Below are 16320 nucleotides of genomic sequence, written 5' to 3'. Positions count from 1 at the left end.
AGGATTTCAAAGAGGAAGAGGTGGTCGTTACCATGGGAGAGGAAGACGTTAGGAGAACATTACATCACATCATTTCATGGCATTGCCTGTCATCTCATTTTCTTATGTTCATTTTTTTGTTATCTTGACTATGCCTTATTGTGCCTATTTTGTCATCGTATCACTTTATCGTGTAATTGCGACCTATCTTAATTATGGTTATTATAATCTCGTATGTTTTATTTTGATGATTATTATACTGTGTGCCTTCTCCTATTACCTTCTGTGTTTCATTTTGATGTTGTCAAAGGGGGAGTAATATGAGAGTACGGGGGAGCTTACGCATTGAAGTACGGGGGAGCTTATATCAACTTATATCATTCAAACAATATTTGCCATCATCAAAAAGGGGGAGTATGTAAGTGCAAGCACACACTCAACAATAGTTTTTGATTCATGGCAAACATCTTCATCGAACAAATATCAAGCAACAAGTGAATGACATAAGGAAAAACAAGCTTTTGGCACTTTTGGACATCTTAGGTCGACTCAACATAAGCCTAGGTCGACCTAGACTACTACATTTATCTTATGGAAGATTCAGGATCATTTAGGTCGACCTACTTTCAGCCCAGGTCGACGTAAACTGAAGGATTCAAGTACCTTTCAATTCTGCTTCATTTAGGTCGACTCAACCAATCACTTAGGTCAACCTAAAACAAATGAGAATCAAAGGAACAAGCTTCTGTTGACTTTAGGTCGACCCAGAACTTCATCAGGTCGACGTAACTGAAGACAATCAACTAACTTTTGAATCTGTTTCATTTAGGTCGACCAAAGCATCTAGTAGGTCGACCTATCGCGCCAAAATTTATGAAAATCTTGCTCTGTCTTCAGCCTATCCTGCTAGCACCTATATATATGATTTCCTGTCAATTATTCAAGTGAACACCAACAACTGAAAGATACACAAAGTCTTCTCATCTTCTTTCTTCTTCTTAACTCCAACACAATTACACATAGCAATTTTTGTGGTGAGGGTTTATGATCAAGATTGATAACGTCCATGGAAAGGGATTGAAGGTTCCTAGTGGGTGAAAATTTGTGGGGTTTTTGGTGAATAAAATCTGCGGATTTTGTCCTCCAAGATTGGTGAATTTTGGGGGTTTTTGTCAAGAGGCTTCATCAACGATTCAGCTGAGTGTAGAAGTTGAAGAAAAAGGGTTCAATAGATTCACGACACTGCAGAAAGGGAATCAACGACAAGCTCTTGGAAGACACTTGATCTTGCTTAAGATTAAGGGGAAGAAGATACAAGAATCAACATAATCGGTTTTATCTTTATTGCTTTGTTATCTTCTTGTATAAACTCTTTTCAATCAATAATGAAAGACATCCCAATTCCCGTTTGGAATTGGGGGCATATGTAGTCGTAGCGAGGACGGTCGACGAACTGCCTGAACAAATATAGTGTTCTGTTTCGCATTTATCTTTTCGTTTACATTGTGCTTATTTCTGGTTATAATTGCAAATTGATTAACAAATCAAAGTGTTAAACTTGTGTGATAAAATCTGCAAACACATCACAAGTCACCACACATTGATCTATAACTCAATTTGGTTATCATACACCATGTGTTTGATATATTGCTCACTTTGGAAATTATTCATACTGCATAGTATATATCATTTCCTATTGCTTACTTTCATCAATCAAATTCATTGGAAACAAGTTTATTCAAGTTAAACATTTAAACGATTTATCTTATCAAATAATGTGTTGATTCACTGAAAGCACTTCCATCTTCACATAATAATTGGTTTGTGTGTTTAAAGCATATCCGATTCTTCCCGTAACGGTTCGGAGTAGACGCAAGTCGATTCCTAAACGCTTTCGCCTAAAACTTTTAAGAAAACCACGATAAACCCTCTAGATACGTAAGCCAAGCGTCTAACAGACTTGTCATTTTGATCCAAGCTAATGAAGAGGGAATGCCATGTGGTCTTGCTACCTTTTTTGATTTTTTTAAATCAATTATGTTGTAAAAAAATGTGTTAGGGCCCAACTAGTCAATTTTTGGCCCAAAACACTTATTTTTTTGTTTGTGTTTTTAAATATTCTAAAGCTCTTAAAGCTTTAAAATTTCGTGGCTTTTATATGAAGAAGAAAGAGAAAGGTGGGGCGGCATTAATCAAAGTAGCTATTGATTGTTGTTATTCATCAAAGCAATAAATATCCACTTTCTCAAGACTTATCATCATTTGCCTCATTTATATCCCTTTCCACTATTCTCTTTCTTAATTTTATTTTGTTCCAATTCCGTCTAAAATCAAATATTTACCTCATTTATATCCTTAAGACCATTAACAATGGCGGTGTCGTGCATTAACATGTGTTGAAAACATAACATGTTGAATTTTATTAAACAAAACCATTGTAGTGAGTAAAAATTAAATGAGTGTGAATTATTATGTGAAAAAAAGAGAAAATGACGTGGAGAATAAAAAGTGAAAAAAGATGGTGTTGAATATGCTAACTATTGCTAAAATCAAATATTACTTATTACTTAATTTTGTGATTACTACTTTATATTATAATGAAATTAATTAAAGGATAACAAATTAAAAAAATTATAATGAAATTAAATTTTAAAATTGCACAAAAAAGGATAACAAATTAATTTAAAAAAATTTAAATTTTTTTTTAAAAAATTATAATGAAATTAAATTTACATACATAAAGAAATATAAAAATTTAAATTCATTGGTTTGGAGTATACTAATTGTCATTATTGGCTGTAATATTTAATAATTAATTTTAATTTTTATATTTATTCCTGTCTACTTAAATTTAATTAAATTTTAATTTTTTTTTATAATTTTTAAAAAAATATAATTAAAACTATTAAATAATAATAAAAACATACAAAACTTATAAATGTGCCAAATAGTTAATTATAAATGCACATAGATATAATTTTTTATAAAATATATAATCAATTAACAATTAATTTTTAGAGAAAAGGGATATGCACTTTACACTGTCAACCAATCACAACCATATATGCAATTAAAACACAATTTTAATTTAAATAAACTAATATAACATGGCAATGTAAGTATTTTGATTGGATGTATGTGTAAAATTTGTTTACACTGTCAGTGTACTACCTTTAAACTCTAATTTTTATTTAATATTTAAAACTACATGTTAATAATATTTATAAATTTCTTATAAAAACTTTTATATTTATTTTATCTAAATAATCTTTAAAAATAATAACTTAACGTCTAAATAACATGTTTAAACAACTATAATAATAATTTATATATATTAACATTATTATAACTCCATATTAAAAAAAAGGTATATATTGAGATTTATTTATTTAAAAAGATTGTCTAAAGATTAAAGAACCAGTATACCAGTAAAAAATAATCAATCACGGAATTAAAACAAAAGAGAAAAAAAAAGCAATACGTATGGTTGAAAATATTTACCAAAAAATAGTGTAGATGAAGGTTTAGGATCAGACTGACGTGCAAATTATCATAATTCAGCAGAGCTAATGCCTCTGTCAGCGTTAATATCATCATTTCTCAAACTTCACAAATTGTAAACAAATGAAAATTTCAAAATTAAAAAAATGACAATAAAATAAGACTGGATAATATCTATATGATTCCGATTGCTGCTAACTGCATCGATGATAAATGAAGGTTTTGAAGATGGGGGCGGCTAGGGTTTATAGCTGAAAAGAGGAGCAGTGTATTTGAGAGTGAGGCGAATGGTGGCTTAAATAAAGGGGGAGGGCTGTGGTTGGGTACTTGGGTTGCAATAGTGGGTGAAGATTTTCGGCCCAATAACTGAGGAGGGTAATTTCTCTTATACCCCTACGTTAGAACTTCCACGCCCTCATACCTTATAAAACTCTAAAAAAGATAAAATAAAAAATCATTTTCACCTTTAAGTAAAAATATTTTTCAAAAATTAAGCAATAGTTCATTTGAAATTTTATTCAAATTGTGATAAGTTTCATATCTTTCATCAAACAAATCAACCGAACAACAACTAACAATGGTTTTTTTTTTTTGGTTTTGTTTATTCTTCCACTCTAAAAAAATACTTCAACTTGTTTTCTAAAAAAATCCACACTACTTCTTATATTTTTATTAACTTTTAATGTAAGTTATTTTAAATATGTTGTAATTTTTAATAAAGACTACTCCTAAAAAACTAGTAATAAACCCGTGCGTTTGTACGGGTTTTGGTACGGGACGCGCATTTATTTTAGATGTATATTCTTTAATAAAAAATATTTAATTATCCGTAAAAAAAATTAAATGTATAAATATTTAATCAGATACATCAACTTGATTGCCAATACTTTAGTAACATATTTCTAATGACCGGTGCTTTCGTTTTTCCGACGCCCTCTTCCGTCCGGCAGCAGTGCTTTCTCGGTATAACCTGAAGAGTCTCTTGAAAAGGTACTTCCCATTTTCTCAATTTCGGTTTAAATTCCTGGCTTTAGGGTTCATGGACCTTGTTGAGAAGGTGTGGCTTGTTATCGATTTAGGTATCTTCTGGGGTTTACTGGGTTTGCTTCTTTTTCTTCGCTCGCTTTTCGTTTTTATTCAAGGCACTCTGTTTTTTGGGCATCTGTTTCTTGGTTGTGTTTGTTTTCGTCACAATGTCTCGGGAGGTGGGTGGACGGAGGTTAGGAATAAAAGGGCGTTTCAGAGTTGGAAACCTAAGTGGGATACTTTTCCATTTGGTGGGAGGAATTCGAATTTTAAGGCGTTGAAGGAGGGTGTGGTGTCTTCTTTTTACCTCTCTGAGTTTCCTGATTTCTCTAAGGCTCAGGATCTGTTTGAGCTGTTTGGCTGCATTGGCAAGGTGGTGGAGGTATCAATTGCAGCAAGGAGGAATAATGTTGGCAAGAGGTTTGGTTTTGCTAGATTTGTGGAAGTGGCAGACGAGAGATTGCTGGCGGTAAGACTGGATAACGTCATCATCGCGGGAAAGAAGATCCATACCAACTTACCGAGATATCAGAGGAATACCTTTTTGTCTGATGTTACTAGGGATAGAGGAGGTAAGGGTAAAGAAAAAGCTGGTGCTTTTGTTCATAGTAAGGCGAGAAGGGAGGCGTCTTGGAGGGACTCTCGGAGCTTTGTGGAGGTTGTTTGTAAGGATAGAGGTAAGGTAGGTCCTAGTGTGGAGGAGATTGTCCCGTCTCTTCGTTTCAAGTCTAAGGAGGAAGATATCTCGAGGTTGTCCAAAGCTTATGTCGGAAAGGTTATCGTGGCGGGTTCGACTTATAACATTCAGACTCACTTTGAGATGGAAGGTGTTTTTACGATTAAAGTCACACCTATGGGAGGTAATCTTTGTTTGCTTGAGGAGATGGAGGAGGGTTACATCGAGGATCTTATTGGAGATGGAGAAACATGGTGGAAGACGTGGTTTTCGGAGGTTAAGAAATGGGAAGAAACGACGGTAGACGATAGTAGGATGGTGTGGTTGCGTGTTTACGGCATACCAGCGCATGCTTGGTCTTCCGAGTTTTTCGTAGGGCTGGCAAACTCATTGGGATCTTTCGTGTGTATTGATGAGCACACGTCGAAAGGGGAGTTCTTGGATGTGGCGAGGATTTTGGTGAAGGTGGCAACAACTTTTGTTGTTCCGGTGTCTTTTCGGGCTATCGTCGATGATAAAGTTTTCCCTCTTACCATTAGGGAGGATAACTTTGGGGCTTTTCGCATGGTTTCTTCCTCATCCAAATCTATCAAGACAACGGTTGCTTCCTCTTTGGAATCAGAGGATGATTGGTATAATCATTCTGCTAATGAGGATATTCGTTTTATTTCAGCATCGTCGTCTGACAGTAATGTTAAAGGCAGGAAGGTGGAGAATGAGGAGGTATTAAACCATGCTGACAATTGTGGAGAGATAGTTAAGTTGGATGAGTTGGTTAGTGTTCCCGAAGTGGAGGAGGAGGGGCCTGTGAAGGATGTTTCGTTACGCGTAAAGCCTTTTGTGGTAGAACCTGGTAAAGGCTTATTCGACAGTGCGGTGGATTATGCTCACCGGTTTTCTTCTGACCATGATGTGCTTGGTCTCCTTTCCAGTAAGGAAAAGTCTTTGGATGTTGAGGTTCCGGTTCAATTTGTTGGTAGGGGGAAGTGTAAAGGTGTTTTTGAAGAGGTATTAGGGAAAGCTAAGACAGGATCGTCTTCAAAGTGGAGGGGGAGGGGCCTGTGAAGGATGAGTTGGTTAGTGTTACCGAAGTGGAGGAGGAGGGGCCTGTGAAGGATGTTTCGTTACGCGTAAATCCTTTTGTGGTAGAACCTGGTAAAGGCTTATTCGACAGTGCGGTGGATTATGCTCACCGGTTTTCTTCTGACCACGCTGTGCTTGGTTTCCGTTCCAGTAAGGAAAAGTCTTTGGATGTTGAGGTTCCGGTTCAATCTGTTGGTAGGGGAATTGTAAAGGTGTTTTTGAAGAGGTATTAGGGAAAGCTAAGACAGGATCGTCTTCGGGTGAGGTTCAGACCTGCTCTCTATCTGGCGGGGAAGCTGTTGACGTTTTGGATGGTTCTCGTGTTCCTGTGTCTGAATCTGCGCTGTTTGTTAATAATGGTGTTAGTTGGGAAAGTGAAAGTGAAGATGTTATTTCTGTGTCTGAAACAACGTTGGTGGGTAGGAATTATGTTGGAGATGTTGGCCGCTGTGGTGTCGTTTTCTTTACCTCCCCGTTTCACTTGGGAGGACGGCACGCTAAACCCTTCACGCGAAATTTGGAAGGAGAATGCGCCCGTGGTGGGATGAATTTTATTTCAGTTCTTCCTACGATATCACACGAACTTTCTTATTGGTCCTACGAGTAGGAAAGGGAAAAAAAGATCTCAACTAAACCCTAGGAGTTTGCTAAGTGTGGGGATTTCACCTAGACTAGAAATTCTGGAGTCCGGGGGGTCGGTTATACATAGGGAAGTGTTTAAACACCCTACATATCTGTAGTACTCTACAGGAACCTTCTCCGTGTCATTGTGATTGTGTTTGCTGCTAATGATTGGGAAAGTTTCTCCTTTGTGTTAGGAGAGAGAATTGAATTGATTAAAGAAAGACAGACAGATAGACAGACAAACTATTTTTGGTATTTTATTAGCTCGCTGAGATTCATTGTGAACCTCATGCCTACATATCCCTAGTGGAAGTCAGAGCTTAATGTAGTTCGGGGAACTAACTAGGGAAATTACTTGTTTTTGGTGCCTTGCTTGAAGCTCAAGGTTGAAGCTTGGAATTAAATCTCTGTTTACAGTAAAGAGACATGAAATCATCTTTACAGAGAGGTATTTGTACTATTCTACCACAAACATTTAAAAGTGACAGAAAAGCTAAAAAAAATGATGTTTCATTAAGAGGGGAGTCTACTTGGTTGATCAAGTATGACAGCCATCGTGCCTCTAAAATGAAAGAAAGATGCTCATCCAAATTAGGGAAAGTGTACAAGTCTGGGGATGTGCCAGAGCATGTCTTTCAGAGTCCTAAATGGGAGACTTTGAATGAAATTGAAATTGAAATGTTTGTTTGTTTGAATGTGGTAGAGTAGTAAAAATATCTCTCTATAGAGATAAGCTATGTCTATTTACTATATGAAAGATTTGACTTTAGCTGGCTTGAATGAGGCCCAAGCTTGAGGCTTTTTGATTGATTTTATTGACTTATTGAAATGATAACTCTACTGGGGAGTATTTAAACTAAGGAGTTTTTGGTGTTCTGTACGAAGCCCAGAATTGAGGCTGACTCTACTTAGGGAGACTCTATTTGGGGAGATTATCTCCTAAGAGAATGAATCTTTGATTTTTGAAAGACTGATTTTGGAGGCTAACCCTTTCCAGGGGTTTTGACTCAGCTGGAGAAATTGTCTGTTAAAAGACTGACTTTATCATGTTTTTTGGAGGCTGACCCTTTCCAGGGGTCGTGACTCTTTTTGATTAATTGACTTTGGAGGCTAACCCTTTCCAGGGGTTTTGACTCTTTTGGTGAATGGCAGAAAGATTATCTAGTGGAGACTTCTTGTTTAAAGCCCAAGATGAAGGCTGACTCATGCTGAGGATAAGCAAATATGGATCCTAGACTCTGCTAAGGAAGATTGATGAAGATAAGGGTGACAGAGACTGTCCATGTCTCTCATTCCAAAAGGTGTACTCAATGCAAAATTGAGACAAACTTGGCTTGTTAAAAGTCTGGTTTAAATTGGAAGAAAACTCACCAGGGTAGGCTAAAAGGTGACTAAAGACCTGTTCCTATGTTTATAAGAAACCTGATGGGTCCTTGTATACAAGCTCAAGAGGAAGCTGGAAATGCTTTTAAGAAGCCTGTGGGTCCTTGTACAAAGCCCAAGAGGAGGCTAATCGAGGGTCCTTGTTATAGCACAAGAGAAAGCTATGTAGTTTTGAACTTATTTTGGCTCTAAGCAAATGGGTAAGAGGTTTCACCGGGAATAATTCCTCTTTGGGTGGATGTGTCCTATATTTTTTTGGATTCTAGGGTTTTTGCCAAGATGTTTCACCGGGAATAATTCATCTTGGGGGTTTGAACTACAGATCTCTAATTAGGAAAGAGCCTTCACCGGGAAGACATTCTCAATCCTAGGTCATATTCCTATAATATATATATATAGTTTAGCTGTCCTAAGGTTTATACTCAAACGTAGTTCTAAACTAATATATATGCACAATTTATATTTGACAGTAATTTAAATAAAGACTGTAAATTGAAAGCTTGTAAAGCCTAACCTGGATGGAGTGGAGGCCTTTGAAGAAGTATGTACAGAGCCTCAACAGTAATTTTTGTTGTTTTGTTGATAACAGTTGAATATTTATTATAAACAGTTAATGGTTTTTGAAAACAGAAGAAGTGAAGATGGACAAAGGTCACATAGGTATCTGAAGAGTTTCACCGGGAATAATGCCCTTCAAATACCAGAAGAATGTTTTGAAAACAGAAAGAAGATTTTGAAAATACAGTTTTGAAAACAAGCTAAGAAGAGAAGGTGTTTGGGACTTACACTCTATTAGAGGCCCAATACTTTATAGTACTGGTGTAAAATTAGTTTTGAAAATGATTTGAAATAATATAAGGTTTTGTTGTTTGAAAACCTTAATTATTCGATTTATTCGGAGATTGAAAACAGTTTTGAAAATTGACAGAAAGTCAACTTAATTAAGGTAAAGAAAAAAGATCTATGCCTAATTAAGACCTAAATAATTAGGGTTTTATCATAAACTTTATTCACAAAAATAATTAGGTTAAAACAAAATGAATATATGCATTTAAAGTATTTAAGAAAACACTTAAAACATACTATTTTAAACCTAATAAAAATATATGAAATAAATAATATTTTTATGATTTTTTTGATTATTCATAAAATAGATATATTAAATAACAAGTGTGTGAAAAATGAAGTGAAAATGATTTAATTTGATAGGTTAATTAATTGTGTAAAGTTGTGAAGAAATCAAATGGGAAAAGTGATAAAAAATAAGGTTTTGTCACCTAGAGGGATTGAACTCACGCCCTCCAAGTCACACACCCAAAACCAAACCACTGGGCCAGTGCGCGCATGGTGATAGTAAACTGACTCCTTTGCAACTCATATGTTATTCAAGTGTATAGAAGCAAAAAGAAAATAAAATCAAAAGGTCTGGGGCGAGGGGGATTCGAACCCCAGACCTTGGGCACGCGCAACACACAAACACTCTTTACCACTGGGCTATCACGTTTTAGTCGTTTATGAAACAGGTATCATTCAAAATAAAATAAACTCAACCCTGAATTTGAAATTTGCGCGCCACCACCATTGTCATCTTCAACCTCAAGTTCTCAGATTTTGAATTTATGAACTTGCTCATTTCTTAACCATTTGCAAAGATGTAAAGATGAAACTTATTCTAAATTCACTCACGATTCTAAATATGTAACTAACATAAATTTATATCAACTATATCTAACTAATTTACCAGAAATCGTGAAGAACCCTAAATTTTGAAAATCAAATTAAATGACTATACTGAAAGATAAATGAATGATGATAGAGGGTTTTCAATCCTCTGATGATGCTTAACAAGATAGAATCGAGCTTTATCACAAAGAGTGCTTAAATTAAAGAGGTAGAGTTCAGAAACTTACCTCTGAAAATGGAGGTCGTGAGGATGATAGAGAGCACCTGGGCTTGTATGAATGATCCCAAAAGCTTCCTTGTGGTTCAGTGATGCTAACTGAATGCTTGTTGTAACCTCAATCCTCCTGAATTGTTCTATGGACCTCCCTCGATTTGAGCTTCAAGTGAACATGGAGGGTGATGATTCTTGAGTTACAGATGAGCTGCAGCCATCTGAACAGCTTCACTACCTCCTATGGAACATGCCTGGATGCTTAGCTTGATTGGAAACCTTCTGAATTGCACTATGGACCTCCAACTGCAACTGCTCCAAAGTGAGAGCAACAATGGTGTTCCTCCACTTACAGAAGTGATCCAGGTGCTTGGATCACCTCAAATGACCTCCCTTGAGATGTTAGAATGCTTACTTTCCAAAGATGAGCTCTGGTTTGAAGAAAACGATTCTTCTTGCCAAAGAACTTTGAAAAACAATAAGCATGAGAAGAGAAAGAGAAAGCAAGGAATTGAGTTGCTTTGGTGTGTTTTTCTACTGAAGTATGCTCCCCTATTTATAGGTAAATGGTTCAGTACTGATTGAGAGAGTGAGCTTGCTTAATGAGAGAGTTTTGGTTTCTTAGCCAAGAAGAAAATTTGAAAAGATCCTAAATGCAATGATGCATTTTCGGGCTAGCTTCCCCAACCATTGATCTTGTATGATCCAAGGGAACATTTCTGATTCAGAGGAGAGTTCTAATTGGCTTAGAACAAGATTCCTTGATGATTCATCATTTGCCATAAATTCAAAAATGCAATCATTACATAATCACATGCCTTTGTTTTTGGGAATCTTCTCTAATCCTTATGCAATGATGAATTTGGATGTGTGGTATGGTTTCAGATGTATTAGAGGTCGTGTAGCATCACTTAGTGAAGCAAAATGCACAAAATTGCAAAGTTTCAAATTGTACATGACCTATAATTTCACTTCATGAGGCCAACTTTGAACAAGCATAACTCTTAGCTCAAAATGAATTTGGAGAAGGTTGAACACAATTTGGAAAGCCCTAAACATCTTCTTCAAATCATTAGTTTGGAGTTTCTTCAGAATCCTTTGGCAAATTTGTGAAAAATGAGGCCAAAGTTGGAAGAAAACTAGGTTAAAACACTTAGAAAAATTTCTAAGTGTTTATGACCTAAAACTCCAAAATTTCCAAAACTCTTAAATGATTGATCTTTTGAAAAAAGTTCCTTTGTAAGATGTTGTTTTATTTTGCAAGATCTACAACTTTCATGTTGGAAGTTTTTTGAGTTGAGTAGGTGAAATTTTGAGTTCTCACCATGCCTTAAAAAACCCTAATTCCCGACTTTTTGCTCCTTGATGAATTTCTTTGAATTTCTTTGGTCAAATGACTTTAATATCCATATATTGATGATATTGATCCTTGAAAGTCATGGTTTGACCAAAAATCTCAAAAGTCAATGGTGATCCCATACAGTTGACTTTTTCCAAATAAGGTGAGATTTTGGACTTTTGTGTAGAAACAAGATCTTCTCCTTAAATGAATGATGTAAAGGGATTATATTGAGGTAATAGAGACTCTTGGATCATGTCTTGAGTTTTAGATCCATGCCCTGATTAAAAGTCAACTATCTTGGGGAATTAGGTCAAAAACCCTAATTGTCGACCAGAGGACAATGATGACTGTAGACTTTGAATTGAGGTGTAATGTCCAGTGGATCTTGTCATATGAGTTATTTGAAGATGATTGATGTCTTTGAATGGTCCCCTAGGGCTTTTTAGGGTTTCCCAAAAGTGTTCCCTGATTTTAGTCCTTGATAAGGCTCCAAACCCTGGTCTGTTGATCTGAGTAATTCTGTACTTAGATGACTGGGTGTCTAATCAATCATAGGTGAAATAATGAAGCTCTTGAGTCTCATGATTGTGTTAGAGACTAATCCTCCTATTGATTGATCCTTTGCCTGAGTTTTCTTGTCTTTGAACACCCTCGATTGAATGTCAGACTGCTCTGGGTACTTACTTTGACTTGATGAAAATCCTGAAGATATGTCATCTCAGGGGGGTCAAAAATTAGGGTATGACAGATGCCCCTGTTTAAGTTTCTTTTATCTGGAGGGAGAGAGATTGAGATCTCGATCTCTCCTGCGTAAAAGAGACTTAAATATCAAAGAATGCCCGAATTTTGGGCGCTCCTGAGATGATAAAATCTTTGCATGATTTGATCCCGTTGTCGCACTTGGCGGGGGATGAGGAGACAAACTCCTGCAGAAATACTTGATGTGGATTCTGGTGAATGGATGGCAATGTAGGATGCTGTGGTGTCGTTTTTTTTTACCTCCCCGTTTCACTTGGGAGGACGGCACGCTAAACCCTTCACGCGAAATTTGGAAGGAGAATGCGCCCGTGGTGGGATGAATTTTATTTCAGTTCTTCCTACGATATCACACGAACTTTCTTATTTGTCCTACGAGTAGGAAAGGGGAAAAAAGATCTCAACTAAACCCTAGGAGTTTGCTAAGTGTGGGGATTTACACCTAGACTAGAAATTCTGGAGTCCGGGAGGTCGGTTATACATAGGGAAGTGTTTAAACACCCTACATATCTGTAGTACTCTACAGGAACCTTCTCTGTGTCATTGTGTTTGTGTTTGCTGCTAATGATTGGGAAAGTTTCTCCTTTGTGTTAGGAGAAGGAATTGAATTGATTGAAGAAAGACAGACAGATAGACAGACTGACTATTTTTGGTATTTTATTAGCTCGCTGAGATTCCTTGTGAACCTCATGCCTACATATCCCTAGTGGAAGTCAGAGCTTAATGTAGTTCGGGGAACTAACTAGGGAAATTAATGTTTTTTTGGTGCCTTGCTTGAAGCTCAAGGTTGAAGCTTGGAATTAAATCTCTGTTTACAGTAAAGAGATATGAAATTATCTCTACAGAGAGGTATTTGTACTACTCTACCACAAACATTTAAAGGAGTGACAGAATAACTGGATTCATTTCATTCAAGAGGGGGACCTTACTTGGGTGTACAAGTATGCCAGTCAGATGCCTCTTAAATGAAAGAAAAATGCTCGTCCAAATTAGGGAAAGTGTACAAGTCTGGGGATGTGCCAGAGCATGTCTTTCAGAGTCCTAAATGGGAGACTTTGATTGAAATTGAAATTGAAATGTTTGTTTGTTTGAATGTGGTAGAGTAGTAAAAATATCTCTCTATGGAGATAAGCTATGTCTATCTACTGTATAAAAGATTTGACTTTAGCTGGCTTGTATGAGGCCCAAGCTTGAGGCTTTTTGATTGATTTATTAATGTTATTGACTCTGGGAGATGGCTCCATTGGGGGTTAATTACAGGGTATTTTTGTGTTCTGTACAAAGCCCAGAATTGAGGCTGACTCTGTTTAGGGAGACTCTATTTGTGTGCCTTGTACAAAGCCCAAGGTTGTGGCTGACTGTTGAGGATAATTGAATGAATGACTTTATTTTATGTGCCTTGTACAAAGCCCAAGGTTGTGGCTGACTCTAGCTAGGGAAAACATTATTTTCTGCCTTGTATAAAGCCCAAGGTTGTGGCGGACTCTTAAATAAATGAATTGAGTATGGATGACTATATGGGGAAAAGATCCTAAGTGTTAGGAATCTTTGACACATGAAAGATATGGTTTATCTGCCTTGTACAAAGCCCAAGGTTGTGGCTACTGAGTGATGAAGAACTCACTGGGGAGACTCTATTATCTGCCTTGTACAATGCCCAAGGTTGAGGCTGACTCTTGACAGGGGAGTTTTATTGTTTGGTGCCTTGTATGAAGCCCAAGGTTGAGGCTAACTGTTTTTGTTGGTTTTAACTCTACTGGAGATTAAAAAGACTGTTTTTCTTTGGAAGCTAACCCTTTCCAGGGATTTTGACTCAACTGGTGAATTTGTCTGTTAAAAGACTGACTTTATCATGTTTTTTGGAGGCTGACCCTTTCCAGGGGTTTTGACTCTTTTGGGGAAATTATCTCCTAAGAGAATGAAATTATTCTTTTGACTTTTTATTAATTGACTTTGGAGGCTAACCCTTTCCAGGGGTTTTTATTGAAATGAAGGAATGGATTGATTTTAAATGACTTTGGAGGCTAACCCTTTCCAGGGAATTTAAGATTGAAAAAGGATGGCAGAAAGATTATCTAGTGGAGACTCTTTGTTTAAAGCCCAAGATGAAGGCTGACTCAATGCTGAGGATGACCAAAACATAGATCCTAGACTCTACTAAGGAGGATTGATGAAGATAAGGGTGACAGAGACTGTCCATGTCTCTCATTCCAAAAAGTGTACTCAATGTGAAATTGAGACAAACTTAGCTTGTTTTAAAGTCTGGTTTAAATTGGAAGAAACTCACCAGGGTAGGCTAAAAGGTGACTAAAGACCTGTTCCTATGTTTATAAGAAACCTGATGGGTCCTTGTATACAAGCTCAAGAGGAAGCTGGAAATGCTTTTAAGAAGCCTGTGGGTCCTTGTACAAAGCCCAAGAGGAGGCTAATCGAGGGTCCTTGTTATAGCACAAGAGAAAGCTTATGTGGTTTTGAACTTATTTTGGCTCTAAGCAAATGGGTAAGAGGTTTCACCGGGAATAATTCCTCTTTGGGTGGATGTGTCCTATTTATTTGGATTCTAAGGTTTTTGCCAAGATGTTTCACCGGGAATAATTCATCTTGGGGGTTTGAACTACAGATCTCTAATTAGGAAAGAGCCTTCACCGGGAAGACATTCTCAATCCTAGGTCATATTCCTATAATATATATATAGTTTAACTGTCCTAAGGTTTATACTCAAACGCAGTTCTAAACTAATATATGCACAGTTTATATTTGACAGTAATTTAAATAAAGACTGTAAATTGAAAGCTTGTAAAGCCTAACCTGGATGGAGTGGAGGCCATTGAAGAAGTATGTACAGAGCCTCAACAGTAATTTTGTTGTTTTGTTGATAACAGTTGAATATATATATATGATAAACAGTTAAGGGTTTTTTGAAAACAGAAGAAGTGAAGATGGACAAAGGTCACATAGGTATCTGAAGAGTTTCACCGGGAATAATGCCCTTCAAATACCAGAAGAATGTTTTGAAAACAGAAAGAAGATTTTGAAAATACAGTTTTGAAAAACAAGCTAAGAAGAGAAGATTTTTGGGACTTACACTCTATTAGAGGCCCAGTACTTTACAGTACTGGTGATAAAAATAATTTGAAAAAATGATTTGGAATGATACAAGGTTTTGTTGTTTGAAAACCCTAATCATTTGATTTTATCAGAGATTGAAAATAGTTTTGAGATTTGACAAAAGTCAACTTAATTAAAGCAAAGATGAAGATCTATGCCTAATTAAGACCTAAGTGATTAGGGTTTTATCATAAATTTATTTACAAAAATGATTAGGTTAAAACAAAGTGAAAATATGTATTAAAGTATTTAAGAAAACACCTAAAAACATACTATTTTAAACCTAATAAAAACATGTGAAATAAATAATATTTTTATGATCTTTTTTATTATTCACAAAATAGAGATATTAAATAGCATGTGTGTAAAAAATGAAGTGAAAATAAATTAATTTGATAGGTTAATTAATTATATGAAGTTGTGAGAAAATTGAAGTAAATAAGTGATAAAAAATAATGTTTTGGCCTCACCATGGTTTGAACCCACGCCCTTGAAGCCAACAACTCAAAATAACACCACTGTGCCAACGCGCGTTTGGTGTTAGTAAGTTGCCTCCACTTGGTCATATTTCAAAACAAGTTGTAATTCCTTAAAAAATAAAAGAATCAAAAAGTCTGGGGCGAGGGGGATTCGAACCCCAGACTTGTGGCATGATGATACTAAAGGCGCATGTGTGGCCACTAGGGCAAGTTGTTTAGTCGTTTATAAAACGCTTTCAGTTAAATATATTTTAAACCCTCCCCTGAGAAATTAAAAATGGCGCCACCACCATCTTCGTCTTCAACCTCAAGCTCCATGATTTTTTTGAATTTCTGAACTCACTCGTTTCTCAATCATTTGCCATGATGTAAACACGAAACTTGCTCTAAATTCACTCACGATTCTAAATATGTAACTAACATGAACTAATATTAACTACATCTAATTAATTTAACAGAAATCGTGAAG

At 36.2% G+C, this 16320-nt stretch overlaps 1 non-coding gene across 1 annotated transcript; it reads right to left on the bottom strand.

Annotated features, from left to right (window-relative positions):
* Positions 1–3502: 3502 nt before the first annotated feature.
* Positions 3503–3584, bottom strand: LOC131633801 (small nucleolar RNA Z122). The gene has a single exon (XR_009293401.1). It is a non-coding gene; the product is annotated as a small nucleolar RNA Z122 (small nucleolar RNA).
* Positions 3585–16320: the final 12736 nt, after the last annotated feature.

Source organism: Vicia villosa, unplaced genomic scaffold (assembly GCF_029867415.1).
Source record: "Vicia villosa cultivar HV-30 ecotype Madison, WI unplaced genomic scaffold, Vvil1.0 ctg.001177F_1_1, whole genome shotgun sequence".
Classification (NCBI taxonomy): domain Eukaryota; kingdom Viridiplantae; phylum Streptophyta; class Magnoliopsida; order Fabales; family Fabaceae; genus Vicia; species Vicia villosa.
This window is presented reverse-complemented; position numbering and strand designations above follow the sequence as displayed.